We start from the raw sequence: 24,421 nt of genomic DNA, 5'->3' as shown, positions 1-24,421 counted from the left end.
GAAATAAAATTGGGAAAAGGCTGCATGGTCCATTTTAACATAAACCTTAAAAGTCTAGCAGCATAAATCATGAAATGCACGTTCTAGAAGGGTCAATGAAAATTATGTCGTAACTTAACCTACGCTTTGATCTTAACCAGGAAAGTTAGGGTTGGTAAATCTAATCTTATGTAGGCAATGAATCATGTGATTATGAGAATGGTATCGTAAATATCTTCAAGAATAGACAAGTAAATTGGTTTACCCTAAACACCTAAACCGTGAGGGACTCGCTTAGAAATGGTTAAATCAAAGCAACATATCCCAAGTGCTAACTAGGATTTAGAACGTTGAGGACGTAACCTAGTTGTTCTTATTGCCAAGTTGAAACTCTCATATCCTAAAGACCTGCCCACATTCACAGAATGTAGCAAAAATAGGACATACTTGCGAGAAACGATCTAGGGTCTGTTACCCTAAGGGTCGCTCACTAAAAGGATGAAATTCGGTTTGAATTGGAATCCTAGGACCAACAAGGTTGACCTAGTGCAATCAGAAATGGATTGGATATGAGGACCCCCTAACCCTATTTCCTATTAATCATGATTTCGTGACTAGAAGACGACATTCGATGGAAAAAAATAGTCCCATAGATTAGATGCAACACTTGTGCAACAAATTACTGAGTTGCATGACCTTGTGGGTTGACCATAACGGAGTGGCCAATTCCTCGAAATGAGATTGGCAGATTCTTGCGCAAGTTGATCTCGCAAGAGGATGAGTGGTCATCTTGATATAACACCTTTCTTGGGAAAGGTGACCAAGATAAGTGGATTAGATAATTGCTTGGAAGCAAAAGACCAATCAGTAAATTGGAATAACATATTTACTGCCAATAGAACTTAAGTTATTCGTTAAGCTGGGTTAATAGGGTACGGCCCTAGACTACAACTCCCAGAGAACCTAAGGGTTCATAATGTATTCCATATCAGTCTATTGAAGAAGTATATACCTAATCCTAACCATGTACTTGATGACCAAACAAGTTGTAATGCCTAGTCAAGGATTCCTTGAACTATGGCATGACAGGATCTTAGATGTTAGGGAGAGACAATTGAGATCCAGAACCTTGAGAGAATGCCTCGTCCAGTGGAGAGATTATCTCGAAGAGGATGCCACTTGGGTAGATGGAAGCACTCTCAACCATCAATATCCCTAGTTTATCTCGAGATGAGGACATCTCGATTCCTCCAAGGGGGAGAGAATGTAATATTTCCGATTCCTAACCCGCATTCTTCATAAGAACCTCCTCTTGGTAGGAGGCCAAAAGGATAATTGTTGGAATTATGGTAATTTTTGTTTCAAAATTATCCCCTCTCCCGAGCTGACGGTCATGATGGAGGAGAGGGAGAGCGGAGTGGATGATTAAGCTCCTCTCGCTGGAGCTCGTGCAAGGGGGATATGCCATGCACTATGGCCGCGTGGCGCCGAGAAGGTCCACTCCCCTCACCTATAAAAGCCTTGTGGGGGGGAGTGAAGAGGGAGGAGCCACAATGCTGCAGTGCTGCCACACAAGAATTAGGAAATAGCATCGCCTCTCTGTGTGCACTGTGAGGCTGAAGAAGACCGAGGAGGGCCATCACGTTGCAGTTTGAGGACTGGAAGAGAGGTCGTGAGGCTCGCCGTGAGAGAGGAGGCAGCGTGACGCTGACTGAGAAGGAGAGTGGGAGGAGAATCGACGCCGTGAAGAAGAAGCTGCCGCTGAATTCTGCCATGGCCTCATCTCGGCCCTGCCTGCCAACACGCCGCCAGTCGAACTCATCCCCCTTTCTCCACGTAAATTCTCCACGCCATGTATCAAAGCCCAGAAGCTTTAGAGGCTTCTTGGAAGCTTCCAAGGTTGGGCCTCCTAAGCCCCCTTCCTCACTACACCCCCATTCCTCTTTGTGGGTCCTCTTAGCCCTTGTCCATGTGGGCTTGGTAAACCCCCACATAAAGTTTCCTTTCTAAGGGCTTATACACCCCTTGCTTCCTTTTTCCGTGGGGTCTCGGTAAACCTTGTAAAAAGCCACTAAACCCTTTCTCGTGGCTTTACTAAGCCTTACCTCGAAAGGTTTTTAAACCCCCTCCGTGGGATTTAACCCCTTCACAAGCGGGCCCTTACACTTCCTTTCCCCCAGTCTCACTCCGGAATTTAGGACCCCGTATTCCACAAAGCCATGTTTTTTAAACTCCATTTCCGTGGATTTTACTTTCCATACATCTCCCATAAAGCTTACCATAACGAGTTAAAAAAAAAAAACCATTTTCATGGCATCCCCACAAAGTTTTAAGCCCTCTTTTCATCGGTTCTATTGAATCTCCCCCTAAGTTTTTCTAACCAAATTAAAAGGCCCTTCCCTTTTTGAACCCTCCGAAAGCCCAAAGTTCTTTCCCCTCATAAGCTTCAAGAAGGAAGCCCAAAGTTCTTTCCCTCATAAGCTTCAAGAAGGAAGCCTATCAGGTCTTCCAAAGCCAATTCCACAAGATGAGGCATCGGTCAAGGAAGCCGAATCTAAAAAGGAATTGCGCGTGCGAGGGAGACGGGCCAAGATCATAAGTCTGTGGCCAAGGCAAGAAGGTCGAATTCGCGATGGCCCCTAAAAAGCCACAAGGAGCAACCGCGGGAGGTTCTTCTCCTAACATTCACGTGGATATCTGCCTGAGTTCACAAGTCCAGGTTTCTACTATTTTTGATTCGTCGCAAAGTAAGGCATCATGCACGATAAATTCATGGACTAGAAAGCACCCACGCATGTCAAATTCACCTAGTCTAGTTAACTGCAATTGGAAATAGATTGACTATTTGAATAATTAGCTCATGACATGAAGTGGTCATTGGTATTTCCAACATGATGAACAAAATAACGTAAATTATCTATGCATCTCACAACCTTATTAGTAGTTTCCCTTGCGTGCATGTCAAAGTGACTGCCTAGAACACCTATTGCCTATCCTTATAAGGTAAAAAATTATTAAAGTGCACCTTTGATTAGGCATGGAAAGATTAATCCCATTTTGCATTTTTAGACAAATCTTCATTGAATGATTCATTAGGGAAAGTCATTAATCCCGTAGAAAATAAAAGAGCCTAGAAATGATTCTATAAATTTGCGTGTGGCATGGATTGTAAACTAGAATAAGTTAACTCTAGTTTTTTTTTGGCATAAATCTCAATCAATTACGTAAGTAGTTATGAAAGTTGGGTAATGCTCATTTAGCCTACGAATAATTCATTCAGAAATAAAATTAGGAAAAGGCTGCATGGTCCATTTTAACATAAACCTTAAAAGTCTAGCAGCATAAATCATGAAATGCATGTTCTAGAAGGGTCAATGAAAATTATGCCGTAACTTAACCTACGCTTTGATCTTAACCAGGAAAGTTAGGGTTGGTAAATCTAATCTTATGTAGGCAATGAATCATGTGATTATGAGAATGGTATCGTAAATATCTTCAAGAATAGACAAGTAAATTGGTTTACCCTAAACACCTAAACCGTGAGGGACTCGCTTAGAAATGGTTAAATCAAAGCAACATATCCCAAGTGCTAACTAGGATTTAGAACGTTGAGGACGTAACCTAGTTGTTCTTATTGCCAAGTTGAAACTCTCATATCCTAAAGACCTGCCCACATTCACAGAATGTAGCAAAAATAGGACATACTTGCGAGAAACGATCTAGGGTCTGTTACCCTAAGGGTCGCTCACTAAAAGGATGAAACTCGGTTTGAATTGGAACCCTAGGACCAACAAGGTTGACCTAGTGCAATCAGAAATGGATTGGATATGAGGACACCCTAACCCTATTTCCTATTAATCATGATTTCGTGACTAGAAGACGACATTCGATGGAAAAAAATAGTCCCATAGATTAGATGCGACACTTGTGCAACAAATTACTGAGTTGCATGACCTTGTGGGTTGACCATAAGGGAGTGGCCAATTCCTCGAAATGAGATTGGCAGATTCTTGTGCAAGTTGATCTCGCAAGAGGATGAGTGGTCATCCTGATATAACACCTTTCTTGGGAAAGGTGACCAAGATAAGTGGATTAGATAATTATTTGGAAGCAAAAGACCAATCAGAAAATTGGAATAACATATTTACTGCCAATAGAACTTAAGTTATTCGTTAAGCTGGGTTAATAGGGTACGGCCCTAACCCAAGGACATAAGGGGTTAACAAACAAACCCTTGAGGATCTTGCCAAGTCGCAATCGGTCCCCGATCGAGTGCTGGATGCATTCCGAGAGAAGGATTCACTCCTTAGCAGTTGGCCAAATAAACGACCATTGGAAATGATTGTGCCTGTAACACTTTAGAAAGTATTGTTTGCATTGTTTGCTCAAGGAACTAAAGGATGAAAAGATATCTAATGCTTTAGGTTTAAGGCCTGAAGGGAGAGGCAGCTTCAGTTACCCCCGACTACCTGCCTGACCCTAACCAAGGGGGTTGTTGACTGCACCGGGAACGTGGACCGAACCCACCACGAGAGGTCTCTCCGTTGAGTTCTACTTGGAGCAGGAGGACGCTTGGGTGCCAGGGGGGCTCTGGCCATAAATCCCTCGCCTTCCGGGTCCTGCACAAGAGGCTAACGTGACTTGGGATTGGATCTCGAGGCCCGCATACTAGTTTACGGGCGGAAGCTTGGAATAGTGATCCCTGGGGATTACTGGATAGCCTTCGGGCGGATTATGGACAAGCCTACGGGCGGAACTCCTTGTATTTCAAAGATAAAAATGATGATATGTTAATAAAGAACTTGGTTGATATTGTTTTTTTTTGTCATGTGATAAGATTACGTGAAGGAACCGGTGTTTAACGGATTAATTAAAGAAGCTGGTTGTTACATGTCAAACTAATGTGTTAGATAATTACATAACTAAAACAAACCGAGGAAAGTGCGGAGGATGGACCATAGGGCCGTCCTATGGTTGGGTGGTCCCGGTTAGCCGGGAACTTTTCTCAAGGAACAGCGGAATGATCGTCAAAGAAAACGAATAACGAAAGCAATGACCTAGAGTTATGTCTTAACCGATTTACACTGTTTTAGGGGAACGGAATGGGGCTATGCCTTATGGCAGAGAGGTTAAGCTTTGCATCCCTCTCGTTTCCCATTCTCCTTGAACCAAGTGCAGCGTGAACCCGCTTCGGACTTGGCGTTTCTGCGTAAAGTAGTTCGCTCGGGTCTGACACTAGTTGCTGTTAGTTAATGACCAATCATGAAAACCCTAATTCCGGTCGATCCTAAGTGGGAACAGCTAGAATACTTCCGCTACGTGGCAAACGTGGGAAGACCTAGATCACAAATCCCGTAACATTCCATGGGAGTGCTGGGCGGAGCTTTCTAGACATCCTTTCCGATGGACTGCTAAGACGTGTCCAGGATGATACTAGTGGACACGTTATACTCTTTTTCTTGCCATCCAACATCAACAACGAAACAATTCCTGTGTGCTGAATGTCATGTTGGGTGTCATCCCCACAGTACACACATAACCATGTGAACCTGCAACCATCTCATCAAACTATTCTCCATGGGGTGTCATATGATTTGAAGCCCCTGAATTAATGTACCATCTCTCATCTTTGTCCTGCCTAGATGCATTCTTAGACACATGCTATATGGCAAACAATGTGTCAACCTGCTCACCATGAGCACCTCTAGAAGATTTATAGAGCCCAGGTTGTTTGACCTTTTCCTTCATATCTCCTTGCTTCTTGTAACAATCCTTTGCAATGTGTCTATATCTACCGCAGTAATGACAATCCTTATCTCTGTTTGACTGATCATTTGACATGAATCACATCCACCACCTTCACCATGGGGTGATCTCCCCTTGCCTCTAAAGCCGCCAGATCCACGTTGATGCTGTCCATAAGCATTAGCGTGGATTTGGCGGCTGATGCACAAATACACAGGGCTAGTTTGGCCTCGAAGCCAAACTAGCCCTGTGTATTTGTGCCATGCCAGGCATTTTGCTGATGCTGTCCATAAGCATTTCTAGTGTCTCCTCGACCTTGAAAAGAGCCATGGCCTCTGTCGCCTCTGCCATGCTGGCTAGAGTAAAGAATAGTGTCTTTGCTTTGAGACATACTGGAACCTGTATTGAGCCCAAGCTTAACTTCTTCATGCAGCAACAAAGCAATCAGCTCATCCCAATTAGGGGATTCAGCTCTCATAGAAATAGACGTATCAAATGCTTTATACTCTTTACGAAGTCCATTCAATGTCAATGCAATCATATCATCCTCAAACACTAAAGATCCAAAGGTGGCAAGCTGATTCGATATGTTCTTGATCTCTATAGTGTAGGATATAATGCTTTTGCCATTCCTAGACATGTTATTGAACTGTTGCTTTAGCTTAATCTTTCTTGCATGTGTTACATTTTCATAATTCTTAATGAGTATGTCCCATGCATCCTTTGGAGAACTGCAGCAAGTAATTTGTATAGCCATAGCATCTGATATACATAAGAAAAACCAATGTAACACATTGCATGCTCTCTCAGGCCATAGCTTGTGAGCCCTTTTTTTATCATTTGTCGGATTCCTTGCATGTATTTTAGATTTAGCCTCATCACTTGTACATAAGTCCCAAAAAACCTCTGCCAACCAAAAAATTCTTCATACGGAACTTCCATAAAGCAAACTTTTTGTTGTCTTTTCTCCCACAATTTGAGTGATATTGTCAATGCCTTGAGAATTTTCCATAGTTGCAGCTTAGGTATTTAGTGATGTATACATCTTGTAAGTATTTGACTCCTTTTCTTACAGTTTAGGACCAGTTTCCTGCTATTCAATATAGTTTCCCCTTGCAATTCAGGATAGTTTTCCTGACAACCTGCTTGCTATAAATTATATTTCAACAATGAAAAAAGACAGTCAACTGAGCATAAACCAAGCTCAAATCAGTTCAAAACATTCAGTTCAAAACCCATAGGAGGATCTCTTCTGCTCATGATGTTCACTAATTGACATAAGATTTTGGGCAAGTTGTGATGAAGATGACCATGTTTGTGGGCATTTGCGATTATTAGCTCACAATAGCAACCTTGTCCATGTTATGGAGGACATGAAAGCATGTAGTGGTGCTAAGAACTCAACATCTGGTAGTTTCCAAAGCAAGGTCAAAGGAAGGAGTCCTCAAAGTAGTCCGTTGTGCCCGAAAGTTCTCTCTGGTGCTCTTGTTGACCCTTCCCGCCTTCAACAACTCATGACAACCTCTTCATGATGGCAACCTTTGCAGCAACAAATAACCAGAAGAGCTACTTGGTTGGTGCACCTCAACTTTCAGGAATGCTTCGTGTGTCATTCCCTTCACATCTTGCCTCTCTCTCACTTTGATAATAGATAGTCATCTTTTCCCTTATACTTAGTCTTTCTAAGTCAAGTTTTCAATAAGTCCATGCTCCCATAGCCAACCCCAAGAGATAATGAATATATATGTCATGTCATGTCTCTATTTCTATGACTCTATCCATAGTCGTTTCTCGTCTTGTCCATTACATTGGGATAGCAACCTGATGTTTGCACGAGCGAGATGCACATGTTCCATGCCTTGATGATATTCGGCATGATGTTAGCCCTTAGTCGAGTCAAGTCTGATCAAGTCGAGTCCCTTAGATGTAAGTCCTTTCCCCCTGAAAATAGTAAAAACCTGGACTTGTGAACTCAGGGAGATATCCACGTGAATGTTAGGAGAAGAACCTCCCGCGGTTGCTCCTTGTGTCTTTTTAGGGGCCATCGCGAATTCGACCTTCTTGCCTTGGCCGCAGACTTATGATCTTGGCCCGTCTCCCTCGCACGTGCAATTCCTTTTTAGATTCGGCTTCCTTGACCGATGCCTCATCTTGTGGAATTGGCTTTGGAAGACCTTATAGGCTTCCTTCTTGAAGCTTATGAGGGAAAGAACTTTGGGCTTCCTTCTTGAAGCTTATGAGGGGAAAGAACTTTGGGCTTTCGGAGGGTTCAAAAAGGGAGGGGCCTTTTAATTTGGTTAGAAAAACTTGGGGGGAGATTCAATAGAATCGATGAAAAGAGGGCTTAAAACTTTGTGGGGATGCCATGAAAATGGTTTTTTTTTTTAAAAAACTGGTTATGGTAAGCTTTATGGGAGATGTATGGAAAGTAAAATCCACGGAAATGGAGTTTAAAAAACATGGCTTTGTGGAATACGGGGTCCTAAATTCCGGAGTGAGACTAGGGGAAAGGAAGTGTAAGGGCCCGCTTGTGAAGGGGTTAAATCCCGGGGAGGGGGTTTAAAAACCTTTCGAGGTAAGGCTTAGTAAAGCCACGAGAAAGGGTTTAGTGGATTTTTATAAGGTTTACCGAGACCCCACGGAAAAAGGAAGCAAGGGGTGTATAAGCCCTTAGAAAGGAAACTTTATGTGGGGGTTTACCAAGCCCACATGGACAAGGGCTAAGAGGATCCACAAAGAGGAATGGGGGTGTAGTGTGGAAGGGGGCTTAGGAGGCCCAACCTTGGAAGCTTCCAAGAAGCTTCTAAAGCTTCTGGGGCTTTGATACATGGTGTGGAGAATTTACGTGGAGAAAGGGGGATGAGTTCGACTGGCGGCGTGTTGGCAGGCAGGGCCGAGATGAGGCCATGGTGGAATTCAACGGCAGCTTCTTCTTCACGGCGTCGATTCTCCTCCCACTCTCCTTCTCAGTCAGCGTCACGCTGCCTCCTCTCTCACGGCGAGCCTCACGACCTCTCTTCCAGTCCTCAAACTGCAACGTGATGGCCCTCCTCGGTCTTCTTCAGCCTCACAGTGCACACAGAGAGGCGATGCTATTTCCTAATTCTTGTGTGGCAGCACTGCAGCATTGTGGCTCCTCCCTCTTCACTCCCCCCCACAAGGCTTTTATAGGTGAGGGGAGGGGACCTTCTCGGCGCCATGCGGCCATAGTGCATGGCATATCCCCCTTGCACGAGCTCCAGCGAGAGGAGCTTAATCATCCACGCCGCTCTCCCTCTCCTCCATCATGACCGTCGGTTGGGGAGAGGGGATAATTTTGAAACAAAAATTACCATAATTCCAACAATTATCCTTTTGGCCTCCTACCAAGAGGAGGTTCTTATGAAGAACGCGGGTTAGGAATCGGAAATATTACATTCTCTCCCCCTTGGAGGAATCGAGATGTCCTCATCTCGAGATAAACTAGGGATATTGATGGTTGAGAGTGCTTCCATCTACCCAAGTGGCATCCTCTTCGAGATAATCTCTCCACTGGACGAGGCATTCTCTCAAGGTTCTGGATCTCAATTGTCTCTCCCTAACATCTAAGATCCTGTCATGCCGTAGTTCAAGGAATCCTTGACTAGGCATTACAACTTGTTTGGTCATCAAGTACATGGTTAGGATTAGGTATATACTTCTTCAATAGACTGATATGGAATACATTATGAACCCTTAGGTTCTCTGGGAGTTGTAGTCTAGGGCCGTACCCTATTAACCCAGCTTAACGAATAACTTAAGTTCTATTGGCAGTAAATATGTTATTCCAATTTACTGATTGGTCTTTTGCTTCCAAGCAATTATCTAATCCACTTATCTTGGTCACCTTTCCCAAGAAAGGTGTTATATCAAGATGACCACTCATCCTCTTGCGAGATCAACTTGCGCAAGAATCTGCCAATCTCATTTCGAGGAATTGGCCACTCCCTTATGGTCAACCCACAAGGTCATGCAACTCAGTAATTTGTTGCACAAGTGTCGCATCTAATCTATGGGACTATTTTTTTCCATCGAATGTCGTCTTCTAGTCACGAAATCATGATTAATAGGAAATAGGGTTAGGGGGTCCTCATATCCAATCCATTTCTGATTGCACTAGGTCAACCTTGTTGGTCCTAGGGTTCCAATTCAAACCGAGTTTCATCCTTTTAGTGAGCGACCCTTAGGGTAACAGACCCTCGATCGTTTCTCGCAAGTATGTCCTATTTTTGCTACATTCTGTGAATGTGGGCAGGTCTTTAGGATATGAGAGTTTCAACTTGGCAATAAGAACAACTAGGTTACGTCCTCAACGTTCTAAATCCTAGTTAGCACTTGGGATATGTTGCTTTGATTTAACCATTTCTAAGCAAGTCCCTCACGGTTTAGGTGTTTAGGGTAAACCAATTTACTTGTCTATTCTTGAAGATATTTACAATACCATTCTCATAATCACATGATTCATTGCCTACATAAGATTAGATTTACCAACCCTAACTTTCCTGGTTAAGATCAAAGCGTAGGTTAAGTTACGGCATAATTTTCATTGACCCTTCTAGAACATGCATTTCATGATTTATGCTGCTAGACTTTTAAGGTTTATGTTAAAATGGACCATGCAGCCTTTTCCTAATTTTATTTCTGAATGAATTATTCGTAGGCTAAATGAGCATTACCCAACTTTCGTAACTACTTACGTAATTGATTGAGATTTATGCCAAAAAAAAACTAGAGTTAACTTATTCTAGTTTACAATCCATGCCACACGCAAATTTATAGAATCATTTCTAGGCTCTTCTATTTTCTACGGGATTAATGACTTTCCCTAATGAATCATTCAATGAAGATTTGTCTAAAAATGCAACATGGGATTAATCTTTCCATGCCTAATCAAAGGTGCACTTTAATAATTTTTGACCTTATAAGGATAGGCAATAGGTGTTCTAGGCCGTCACTTTGACATGCACGCAAGGGAAACTACTAATAAGGTTGTGAGATGCATAGATAATTTACGTTATTTTGTTCATCATGTTGGAAATACCAATGACCACTTCATGTCATGAGCTAATTATTCAAATAGTCAATCTATTTCCAATTGCATTTAACTAGGCTAGGTGAATTTGACATGCGTGGGTGCTTTCTAGTCCATGAATTTATCGTGCATGATGCCTTACTTTTGCGACGAATCAAAAATAGTAAAAACCTGGACTTGTGAACTCAGGGAGATATCCACGTGAATGTTAGGAGAAGAACCTCCCGCGGTTGCTCCTTGTGGCTTTTTAGGGGCCATCACGAATTCGACCTTCTTGCCTCCGCAGACTTATGATCTTGGCCCGTCTCCCTCGCACGCGCAATTCCTTTTTAGATTCGGCTTCCTTGACCGATGCCTCATCTTGTGGGATTGGCTTTGGAAGACCTTATAGGCTTCCTTCTTGAAGCTTATGAGGGAAAGAACTTTGGGCTTCCTTCTTGAAGCTTATGAGGGGAAAGAACTTTGGGCTTTCGGAGGGTTCAAAAAGGGAAGGGCCTTTTAATTTGGTTAGAAAAACTTGGGGGGAGATTCAATAGAACCAATGAAAAGAGGGCTTAAAACTTTGTGGGGATGCCATGAAAATGGTTTTTTTTCTTTTACTGGTTATGGTAAGCTTTATGAGAGATGTATGGAAAATAAAATCCACGGAAATGGAGTTTAAAAAACATGGCTTTGTGGAATACGGGGTCCTAAATTCCGGAGTGAGACTGGGGGAAAGGAAGTGTAAGGGCCCGTTGTGAAGGGGTTAAATCCCGGGGAGGGGGTTTTAAAACCTTTCGAGGTAAGGCTTAGTAAAGCCACGAGAAAGGGTTTAGTGGCTTTTTACAAGGTTTACCGAGACCCCACGGAAAAAGGAAGCAAGGGGTGTATAAGCCCTTAGAAAGGAAACTTTATGTGGGGGTTTACCAAGCCCACATGGACAAGGGCTAAGAGGACCCACAAAGAGGAATGGGGGTGTAGTGTGGAAGGGGGCTTAGGAGGCCCAACCTTGGAAGCTTCCAAGAAGCTTCTAAAGCTTCTGGGGCTTTGATACATGGTGTGGAGAATTTACGTGGAGAAAGGGGGATGAGTTCGACTGGCGGCGTGTTGGCAGGCAGGGCCGAGATGAGGCCATGGTGGAATTCAACGGCAGCTTCTTCTTCACGGCGTCGATTCTCCTCCCACTCTCCTTCTCAGTCAGCGTCACGCTGCCTCCTCTCTCACGGCGAGCCTCACGACCTCTCTTCCAGTCCTCAAACTGCAACGTGATGGCCCTCCTCGGTCTTCTTCAGCCTCACAGTGCACACAGAGAGGCGATGCTACTTCCTAATTCTTGTGTGGCAGCACTGCAGCATTGTGGCTCCTCCCTCTTCACTCCCCCCCACAAGGCTTTTAGAGGTGAGGGGAGGGGATCTTCCCGGCGCCACGCAGCCATAGTGCATGGCATATCCCCCTTGCACGAGCTCCAGCGAGGAGCTTAATCATCCACGCCACTCTCGGTCTCCTCCAACATGACCGTCGGCTGGGGAGAGAAGATACTTTTGAAACAAAAATTACCATAATTCCAACAATTATCCTTTTGGCCTCCTACCAAGAGGAGGTTCTTATGAAGAACGCGGGTTAGGAATCGGAAATATTACAAAGAGCCTACATGATGTACTACATGTACCTACAATAACTAAGAGTCTTTTGTCAGTTGGACAGATGGCAGAACAAAATCTACAAGTGAGATTTAATAGAGATGGATGCTTTGTTGAAGAATATGGTAATGGCTGCAAATTGATTGCTTGAGGCTGAAGAGATGGCATAATTTTTACTCTTGATGAGTCAATTCCAGAATTGAAAGTAGCCATGTTTGCACATGATGATTGTGCTATATGGGATGTTGAGATATGGCATAAGCGGATAGGCCGTGTGAATATACAAAAGCTAAAATCTATGCAGCAAAAGGAGATTGTGCTTGGACTACCTAAGTTCAAGTATAATGACTTTGGAAATGTATGTGATGCATGTCATTTTGGAAAGCAAGCAGAATTTCCATAAATTATGAGACATATACGGAACAACTAATGACCCTTGCAGTTGGTACATTTAGATGTATGGCATCCGTCTCATAATGCTTCATTTGGTAGTGCGCATTACTATGTATCCTTCATTGATGACTTCAGCAAGTATACTTGGCTTTACATACTCAAACATAAGGATGATGTGTTTGATGCATTCAAGGAATTCAAGAAGCATACTCAAAATGAGTTGAGTTGTAAAATTTCATGTCTTAGATCAGATGGAGGTGGAGAATATGTCTCTAATTACTTTGACAGGTACCTTGCTAGACGTGGGATCAAAAGATAGTTAACTTGCAGCTATACACCGCAGCAAAATGGTGTAGCAGAAAGGAAAAATAGGGTACTGATGGAATCAGCAAGAGCTATGTTGAATGAGAGGAAGAGTTTGCCAAATGGTTATTGGGCTGAAGCAGTAATGACTGTTGTCTTTGTGCTGAATAGAACTCCTACAATAGGGATTCATGATGTAACTCCATATGAGAGGTTGTATGGTCATAAACCTGACATTTCACACTTGAAGGTATTTGGAAGCATTGCATATATGCATGTTCATGATGAAAAGAGGAAGAAATTGGATCCTAAAGCTGTCAAGAGTGTGTTTCTTGGTTATGCACAAGACCAGAAAGCTTATAAGTGTTATGCATTGTCTACACATGAGACATTGATTAGTAGAGACGTTGTTTTTGATGAGCTGGCATGGTGGTATGGTAATCCTGTTGCAGTGGCTACTGATGGATCACCAGTACTAGTAATGCTGAAAATACACCTACAGTGAGTACATTTATGAGTGGTTCTACAAGTAATGGGTCAGCTACAGTAAGTCATTGGTCAAGACGCTTGTGGAGTCATACTCCTACATCCAGTGACACGGATATGTCAATGAGGGAGAGATTGGATAAGGGAAAAGAAAAGATGCTTCAGGATGTGACAGGTCCACTCACAATAGGTTATGGGTCATCTAACAAACGAGAGTTTGGATAGTGAGTTGGGCATTCCATCTATTATGACACCATGACACTTGGAGCAAGGTAGAGTCATCATGTACCGCCTCATGAGAGGCAAGCTCAGAGTGAGCCACAATTACAGAGATCTGAGAGATTCAATAAATAGTTGATAGGTTTACATATATTGGTTATTTAGCATATATGGCTAGTGTGATAGGTTACAAAGAACCTACAAAATTTGATGATGAAGTTACATATGATAATTGGTGTGCTGCCATGGATGAGGAATATGCAGCCCTAGCTAAAAATGAGACATGGGAATTGGTTGAGTTTCCTAAAGGCAAAGTCCCCATTGGTTGCAAATGGGTATACAAGGTTAAGTGCAAGTCAGATGGTTCATTAGAACGCTATAAGGCCACACTGGTTGCAAAAGGGTATGCACAACAATATGGCCTTGACTATGAGGAGACTTTCAATCTGGTGGCTGAAATGGCAACAGTCAGAACTGTCATTGTTTGGCAGCATGCAAAGGCTCGAAATTATGGCAAATGCATGTCAAGAATGCTTTCTTGAACGGTGATTTGGTTGAGGAAGTATATATGGAGAAACTTGAAGGCTATGTTCACCCGGTGTCGTGCTGCTGCGCATCCGAGTCGTATACACCTCCATTTCTTTTGTTGTGCATTTGTGTTATTTTCTGTGTGTGATTCATTGTTTGTGTGATGCATTTCGATAATCCGCATCCAATGTATATATTCCCTTAGTGCATGTGTATGATTTTGTTTGGATGCATGATGTGTGTGTGTTAAAAAAATATGAAAAACTGATGCCAAAGGACATTATCAAGCTGATAATTTCAATGATGATCTCTCAGAAAAGTGCAGGGAATTATGGAAACAAAGGAAGCTTTGTGGAAGCCGATCATCTAATGAAATAGAGTTGAAGAAAGTCTCTCAAAAGCTGCTTAAGCGAGTGAAGGAATCCTTCAATGGGCTATTGACAACACTAGTGAAGCACCGAGGGAGCATTTTGCCACCCAATCCTCAAGGTTGAAGTCGAAGTTTGTGCGCAGATCATCGTAAAGCTGACTGTTAACTGGGGGGCAATTCATGACTCCAAAGATACTCCACGTTAGTCCTTAAGGTCAAAATTAAAGTGGGCGCATAGATCTTCTATGGGTGTAAAGAGATGAGAGTTATTCTTGTTAAAGAGGAGTTTTTCTTTTCCGCTCAGCTAAAAGAAGAGAAAAGGGAATCTAATTGAGGGGATGTTGCTGGAAAAAGAGAGGAAGTCGTGGAAGAAGGAGGAAACAAGGATTTGGGAGGGAAAATAGACACGAGTGTTAAAAAAAGAAAAGGGTAGCTTTTGATTATTTTGGGGGGAAAAAAAGCACATGTGGAGAAAAGAACAGGAGGAGGGGAATCGATGCCGGGGAGGACCAGTATAGTCTCGTTGGCTGTGGTCATAAATTCTATAGAGCTTGTATGGAAGGACAGATTTTGTCAGCTGTCAAGCACAGGGACGGGTTTCCATTGACCTATTCAAGGTTGAAAGGAAAGTAGAAGAGATAGCGAGAGTTTTGAAGGGCTCTCAATGTTCCACATTGCTGAATTCTGAAAATTGTGGAATATGTTTATGTGAAATAGAGGCGGCCATAGCTGTTCCTCAGATGGATGAAAATAAGCTGGTAATTGTGGAAGATGATGGCAAGGGGGGAAAGAAGATGCAGATTTTGCTGATTGTGTGGAACTTGAACCTGACCTTCGTAGATTGAAGCTACGGGAAAACAATTGGGATTCTGATACATTCCAGTGTTAGTGGCAAAGCCAGTAGTAGAGTATTTGGACGTCGTCATCTCCTCCGACGGCCAATTTGTGCTCTCAGAATCCTGGGACGGCAAGCTCTACCTCTGGACCAGAATGGTGGAACCTTGTCCGCACTTGCTGTGCATTCCGCGAGTACTGGCTCTCCGAGCGTTTCGATTCTGAGCAGCTGATTGAGCCCGAGTCTCTCTTCTTCGAGGATCTGGATGTTTTCTTCCTGGAGTTTGACCTCAAACCAGTCTCGTTCATCAAGCCAGAGAGAGAGTTGACAAAAGCAAATTTGCGCGAGCTAAGTATAAATCTGAAGCATGAAAGAGGGAAAATCAACTGTCCTATTCGCGTGGGGAACAAAGCGCCTCGTTTAGTTCCACGGCAGAATATCTCTTCCCATATCCGAAAAATTCAACAACAACCAAGGTGAAGCGTAGCCTTCAAATCAACTAATCCCATCATTGTGTCAGGGTCCTGGGACAGGACTGCGAAGGTGTGGAACCTTACCAACTGCAAGCTGCACTCAAATCTCTTGGGACATACTAGTTATGTCAACAGTGTTACTATCTCTCTTGATGGTTCGCTTTGTGCTAGTGGTGGCAAGGATGGTGTAAGCAATGCTGTGGAATCTCGCTGAAGGAGGTTGCGACTGTCATCCGTGGCGCCATCATCCTGGTTTCGAAAAAAATAAAAATTAAGCGTGGAGACAGGTATTTCGATGCGTATGCTATTGGTGAAGCAACAGCTCCAGGTGTTATTGTCCTCCAAGAGTGGTGGGAAGTGAACTATTAAATCAAAATCCATGCTGCTACAATTGCCACCAAAGGCTACCGATCCCTGATTCAAGACCTGTACCGTGAAAAGTTGGGTCTGGATGTAGAAGAAGCACAACACTTGATGGATAACTTGGTTTGACCAGGTGCAGTCAAGGATATAGCTGATTCTGTAAATCGGGCTCCCTATGATTGGAGTAACAGAATTCTGTATGGGAGGAGCTTTTTCACTAGCAAGTGCTATACTGGTGTCTGGAGTTGATGCAGTGGTGCCCTTTTATGGTACTCCATCCACTGAGTTTGAAACTGATTCAAAGGTGTAAGTCCTACTGCAGGCACACTTCAGTGAGCTGGACAACATTGCAGACTTCTGTTGATCATCCACAGCCATCACCGTTGGTCCTAAAAGAGCTTAAGAGCTGCATAATTCAGTTGACTTTAGGCATTGACACACTAGGTGCTTTAGTGAATGCGACATTGTTTGGCCCAGAGAAACACATCGATAAACTAATCCCTGTGGTGGTGAAAGAGCAACGTGGAAGCAGTTTCCTACAGTCTTTGTTGGTGGCTGCATGCATTGCTGCTATGCCTATTCTGAAGAAGATCCCATTTCTGTACTGTGGGGCTATTTTGCTCTCATAGCCATTGAGAGTTTACCTGAAACCAAGTTCATACACTTATTGTAAAACAGTGGACAGATTGTCATGCTTCGTTATTTATTTTTACTCCCCTTTTGTAATGTACTTGACAAGCAATATAATTATCTTGGCATCAAAAATTGAGTTATTGAGATCTTCTTGTTAGCCTCTTACCTTGATGTATCTTGAACTCTGTGTTCAGCAGTCCTTACACGAAATCTACAACATTTCTCGTGAACCCGACGTGAAAGTGCTGCGTCATTTTTTTCAGCAAGATGGAAGACTCGCAAGAAGAGATGACAGATGATAATGTCATGAAGAACCTGTTTCAGTCATTTACCATGTATATGCAGCAGCAAGCTCATGCAAAACGTAACAGTGATGCTATGGATGCCTTGAAAGCTGTCCAACAGGAGATGAAGCAGTTTAATGGCCAGAAAGTGTCAACTTACCTGCATTTGTATGAAGAAAAGATGAAGTTTTTTGGGGTTTCTCAAGATGTTTGGAGCCGCTACTTCTTGCGGATCGTGGTGCGCGCTCTTGAAGGCCGAATTGCAGAAATTCAAGAAATACATGCAGGTTGGGCTGAATTTAAGAAGGCATTAAAAGATGAATATTTCTTGGAGGATACAGGTCTTATGAATCGCAGGAATTTTTTAGCATGGGTTTCTATTCCTAATAAGGGACTTTCTGTTACCGCTCTTCTGCGAGAGTTTGAAAGCCGCTATGATCAGTTAGATGGGACTGAACAACAAGCTTTGGAGATGCAGAAAGTGGAGTTATTCTTACAAGCTGCAGATGCTGATTTATAGGAAAAGTTAGATGATCTTTTGGAAGATCAAGCTACTGATTCAGGTTTAAAGACCGAGTGGAGACATGTCATTGATGCTGTGAATGCTCTTGTTAAGAAGCAGCGCAGGAGAGTACGATTGCATCGTAATACAGGATCAGTTTCTGAAAAATCCTTGGAGACTTCTACTTCTACCCCTGCTGCAACTTCTTTGCCTAAGCCTACTCCTCCTGCTGTGAATCCACCAATTCCTGCTGCTCCAGTGCCCTTATCTGTAGATGATGTTATTAAAGGCTTGGCAGATTTGACGATTGAAGCAGTCAAAGCTGAAGTTGGAAAGTTAAAGGAGCAACTTATGTCAGTACCTGCTGTAGCACCTGCTCCAGCGACTGCTTTTCCAGCTGGTCAAAGAAAAGGGAGACGATGTATTTGGTGCGATAGTACAGAGTACCAACACTGCAGAGATTGTGATGCTTTTCAAGAAGCACGTAAGAAGAATGTAGTGTTCTAGGGACAAGATGGGAAGATATGGCTGACAGAGATTGGCACTCCTCTTGACACGAACTTCGGTAAGGGAGGCATGAAGAAGCTTGTTGATGATATGGATGCGCGATCAGCTTATGTGAGTGTTAGAGGAGATGCTTCAGCTTATGGAGTCCAGCTTGAGCAGAAATCTGATGGAGACTCTGCTTTATGGTCCTCTGCCTTGGAGATAGCGAGAAGAGGGAAAGTTCAGGCATCTACTATGACTTGTGTGGGCTCCAGCATCCGAGGAGAAACAGGATGGGATTCTCCTGTTGACAGGTATTCTATTTTTGCTTATATGGCTAAAACGTAGGGTTTAGATGCCATGGTTGAGGAAAAGAGAAGAAGAGATGAGGAGGGTCCCAGCACCTCCAAAAAGACTAGAGGGGGTGACTTTGTTTCACCACCTATTACAGCTCCACCTATGTCAAGTTCTCCAGCTCAATCAGGTCCTGAACAACCAATGGGAGACAAGCAGAAAGAAAAGAGGCAACCAAGAAAAGAGCCAGGATTCAAGCTCTTGTCAGACCTTGATATGCAGACGGATATGAGTAAGATTTTTCATTAAAGAATTTTGAATAGTGAAGTTACTTTTACTGTTGGAGAAGCTCTTGGGATTGCTGGAAGAGAAATACAGGATCAGATGGAGGATCTTTTGCGGAGGAAACGACATGCAATGGAAGGACCTGCTTTACAGGGATTGTGGCATGGAACTCTTGGAGAAGAGCATGATGATGCAGTGATGGTTGAGAATGCTTCTGTTAAACCGCAATTGGAGAAAATAGTTCAGCCTATGCAGTATGAAGATGATGATACCCCTATTCTCATTCCTCGCAGCCATTTTTCACGAAGTCATTGGGCTAGAGCAACCACTGAGACAGTGGTAAGGATTGGAGAGAAACAAATTCCATTGGTTGCTTTAGTCGACCATGGTTCTGAGATTAATCTTATTGTTCGAGGCGTTTATGAGAGTGGCAAGTGGCCTATGGATGCAGAGCATGGCTGGCGCATGAGAGCCGCCAATAATACTTCTGGTGATATGTATGCTGCTTGTCCGAGTATCAGAATTTCTATTGGTAATGTTGAAGAGGATTATCATTGCTTTGTTCAGGATTCATGCTCTTATCCGATTATTCTTGGATAGCCTTTCATTACAGAAGCAAGAATGGAAACGAAAGTGTTGGATGACAGGTCAGCTTATGCACGGATACGCAGTAAAGATGGTATGCGAGCTGTTTAGTTTATGACTGTTGGGGTAAATCATCTGAGAAATAGGGACTCCTTGCGTGAGGCACCACTACCTGCAAAGGAGTTGGATTTTCATTAGGTACCGCTGTCTTGCAAGACGCCAGTGGTACGGAGCGGAGAAAAGAAGAGATCTCGCCTCCTGGCAGCCAGTCTTTCTCCAATAATTTTGTTGGTTTTTCTTCAGATAGTTCAGTGAGTTATCAGAAAATTTCAGATTTGCCTAGAGCTGCCAGGCAGTACATTGGTCGTAAGGAGAAAGAGTTAAAGAATGCAGGTATTTTGCAAGCAGAAGAGCATGTAGATGGATTATATGAAGGGATGTCTTATGCAGATACATTGTTTGAGATGGGAACAATGCTGAAAACTAATATATGTAAGGGTTCAAAGATCATACATGTGCAAACCTTGGATATGTTTCAGGAAATTTCTGGTTTTATGCTGAAAACAAAGTTAGAGGCTGAGAAAACTCAGCAAACTGAATTTATGGCTGATCTTGATCAGCTAACAGAATTGCAGAGGGCTAAATCCATTCAGCCAACAGAGTTGAATGCAGAGAAATTTCTGCATACAGAATTTCAGGATGCATCTATGCAGTCCATAGAACCGAGGGCTGAATCCATTCAGCCAACAGAGTTGAATGCAGAAAAATTTCTGCATACAGAGTTTCAGGCTGCACCCATGCAGTCCATAGAGCGAAAGGCTGAAATTTTTCAGCCAACAGAGTTGAAAGTTGCTGAAAATTTGCAGAAATTGCAGCAAAGAAAAGAGTGCTTGAATGATGCCAAGGTTGACACAAAATATAAAACAGTTGATAAGAAGGTTAAGCCGGTTGCAGGGCCGCTTCCTCCTGATAGTGATGAGCAGATTGAAAAAGCTATGAAGCAGCCTATGTTGAGAGATCCTGCAAATATTGGACATAAGTTTACAGTTGAAACTCTTGCAGAATTGAAGATTGGAAATGATGAATTCTTGCTTCCAGTGGAAAAAGAATGTTTTAGAGAGATGCTTGGACGTCATGGTAAGGCATTTGCTTTCTTTCCACATGAAATTGGCTGCATTAGTCCCGAATTGGTTGCACCCATGGTCATCTTCATTGTTCCTCATGTACCATGGAATATACGTCCTATACTTGTGCCTAAAGCACACTTGCCAAAGCTGATAGAGTTGCTGAATGAGAAGATTAAAATGGGGATTTTGGAACCCTCTTCTGTACCCTATTCTAACAGGTGGTTTACCGTACCAAAGAAGAATGGTACTTTGAGATTTATTCAGGATATGCAGCCCGTGAACAAAGTGACAATCAGGAATGTGGGAACAGGTCCAGTTGTGGATGAATTTGCTGAGGCTTTTGCAAGACGAGCCATCTATTCTCTAGGTGACTTGTATTCAGGTTATGATCAGTTTCACCTTGCCTTGGAAAGTAGGGATATTACTACTATGAGGACACCTATTGGTCTTGTGAGGATGTGTACCTTGCCTCAAGGTGCCACAAACTCAGTTGCTCATATGATGAATGCTATGCATAGAGTTCTACGACGAGACTATATTCCGCAGTATACCATGCCTTTTCTAGATGATGTGCCTATTAAGGGTTGTGCAGAAGAAGAAAAGAATGAAAGTCTTGATTTTTGTGGATGTAGACAGTTTTTGGCTGACCACTTGGTTGCTTGTGAGCAAATATTGACACAATTAGAGGAGGTAAATTTGGCACTTTCAGGGCTGAAATCTGTTTTTGGTGTTAATGAAGTTATCATAGTTGGGCATATGGTTGGATATTATGGCAGGAAACCTTCACCTGCAAAGGTGGATGCCATAAACAGGATTGCAGAGTATTGCTCGACTACTTCAGAGGTGCGGAGATTTGTGGGAGCTTGTGTATTTTACATGATTTGGATTCCTCATTTTGCTCATATAGCAGATGTTCTCTATCAACTGCTTCAAAAGGGGCAGAAATTTCATTGGGATGAGAAGCATTCAAAAGCCATGCGTAAGCTCAAGAAGCTGTTGCAGTCAGCTCCTACTCTACGCAAGGCGGATTATCAGTGTGGACGGCCGATCATGTTGACAGTTGATACTAGCCCTATTGGCATAGGTTGGGCTGTGGGACAGGATGATGCTGATGGAAATAGGTATGCAATCCGCTTTGGAGCTAAAGTTCTTAATGAGCGACAGAGGAGATATCCGCAGATCAAAAGAGAGTTGTGGGGAGTAGTCACTGCACTGAAGTGTGACAAAGGGTATTTTATTGGAGCTTCAGTTGTTGTGGAAACAGATTGTTTGCCTTTGCTTGGCATGATTACTAGTTTCTTGACTCCAGATATAGCGATGCTTCGGTGGATTGCCTATATCAAATCATTGAATCAAGAATTTCGACACATAGCAGGGAAAGATAATCCAGTTGCTGACATGCTATCTAGAGCGAGATATGAGGATGAGGAGTCAATGCTTGCAGAAGATGATGAGACATAGTTTGCTGCTTCTGTCCTTGTTCATGATTGTCATGTATCTACTGTTGAAGCCTTTATTGAAGAACTTTGTGTTGACGAGTGGCTGCAAATTGGATAGTATCTAAGTTCATTGACTCGAAGAGCTGATTGGACAGATGATGAATTTAAGAAAATCAGAAGGAAGGCTTATGGGTATTTCTTGAAAGATGGTTTCCTTTGGAAGCATCCAAAGAAGAGAGGATGCTTGCCCTTGAGAGTAGTTTGTGATGTAGCGATGCAGATACAGATTATGCGAGAGTTTCATGAGAGCTCATGGGCTAGACATAGAGGTGTATGGGCTACCTATGAGAAAATCAAAGAAAGATACTAGTGGAAGGGGATGTATAAAGATGTTTCTCACTTTGTGGAGACTTGCAGGGACTGCCAGCTTTACTCTTTAGTGTGACATCGTGATGAGTTGCATCCGACTTATCCACTATGTATGCATTATAAGTGGGTGGTAGACTTGGTTACTTTATCAGTGGGACTTTGGCAGATGAGATATCCTGTCTTGGCTAGGGAGGATCTTACAAACTATGTTGAAGGCAGATCTTTGCGGACAAAGACCACCACTACAGTATGTAAATTCTTGTTGGAAGAAATATTTTGCAGGTATGGATGTATAGGCAAGATTACAGCTGATCGTGGAGAGCTAGATGCAGATGAAGCTAGAGAATTCTTCTCACGGCTTGGGATTAAATTGGCTCTTACTACTGCCTATAATCCAGAGGGAAATGGCAAGAGTGAAAGAGGACATCCGCCAATAGTTAAAGCATTGGCAAAAGCTTGTAGAGGTTGGATTGGGGATTGGCCGAGATTACTACCTTTTGCGTTGTAGGCTGATCGCTCTACACATAGTGTGACTACTGGATACATGCCTGCAGAGTTGATGTATGGGCAAAAACCTGTCATGCCTACAAAAATTTGTGCTCTCACTTGGAATGTTCTTCCGTGGCATGAGAATTTATCAAGGGAAGAGCTTCTAGCTCTTCAGATTCGTCAACTAGAGAGAAGGACAGAAGATGTGTAGCTAGCAGTTGATCGTTTGAAGGCAGTCCGTCTCAGAAACAAGGACAGGTTTGATTTAAGGCATCACTTGAGGCCTAGAGCCATAAAAGAAGGAGATTGGGTTCTAGTCTACGACAGTAGTCTAGAGAATCAGCATAGTAGCATGAGAAAAATGGTTCAAAGATGGTTTGGACCGTATGAGGTGAAACAGGTTTTTGACAATGGTACCTATGAGTTGGCTGAGTTAGATGGAACAGTATTGAGGGTGCCCATTTCTAGAAAACGAGTCAAGATTTTCAAGAGAAGAGAAGATGAGGAATATGCACTTGAAGCGTTGACAGAAGAAGAGCAGGTAGAAGAAAGACAAGCAGAAGAAACAGAGAACGTAGATGATGAAGCTGATGGAGAAACAGGTCTACTAGAAACAGATGATGGACTCGACCTGTTTGTGGATTTGAATGATCCTGGATAGTTGGCACATCCGGAGGATGCGCAGGTTTAGAGGGGCTGGATGTCGTGCTACTGCGCATCCGAGTGGTATACACCTCCATTTCTTTTGTTGTGCATTTGTGTTATTTTCTGCGTGTGATTCATTGTTTGTGTGATGCATTTCGATAATCCGCATCCAATGTATATATTCCCTTAGTGCATGTGTATGATTTTGTTTGGATGCATGATGTGTGTGTGTTAGAAAAATATGAAAACCTGATGCCAAAGGACATTATCAAGCTGATAATTTCAATGACGATCTCTCAGAAAAGTGCAGGGAATTGTGGAAACAAAGGAAGCTTTGTGGAAGCCGATCATCTAATGAAATAGAGTTGAAGAAAGTCTCTCAAAAGCTGCTTAAGCGAGTAAAGGAATCCTTCAATGGGCTATTGACAGCACTAGTGAAGCACTGAGGGAGCATTTTGCCACCCAATCCTCAAGGTTGAAGTCGAAGTTTGTGCGCAGATCATCATAAAGCTGACTGTTAACGGGGGGGGGCAATTCATGACTCCAAACATACTCTACGTTAGTCCTTAAGGTCAAAATTAAAGTGGGCGCATAGATCTTCTATGGGTGCAAAGAAATGAGAGTTATTCTTGTCAAAGAGGAGTTTTTCTTTTCCGCTCAGCTAAAAGAAGAGAAAAGGGAATCTAATTGAGGGGATGCTGCTGGAAAAAGAGAGGAAGTCGTGGAAGAAGGAGGAAACAAGGATTTGGGAGGGAAAATAGACACGAGTGTTAAAAAAAGAAAAGGGTAGCTTTTGATTATTTTGGGGGGAAAAAAAGCACCTGTGGAGAAAAGAACAGGAGGAGGGGAATCGATGCTGGGGAGGACCAGTATAGTCTCGTTGGCTGAGGTCATAAATTCTGTAGAGCTTGTATGGAAGG

Source organism: Lygodium microphyllum, chromosome 17, assembly GCF_053477565.2.
Source record: "Lygodium microphyllum isolate KBCC chromosome 17, Lygodium_microphyllum_v1.1.10, whole genome shotgun sequence".
Taxonomy (NCBI): domain Eukaryota; kingdom Viridiplantae; phylum Streptophyta; class Polypodiopsida; order Schizaeales; family Lygodiaceae; genus Lygodium; species Lygodium microphyllum.
The sequence above is the reverse complement of the archived record's forward strand: the minus strand, read 5'-3'. Positions refer to the sequence as shown.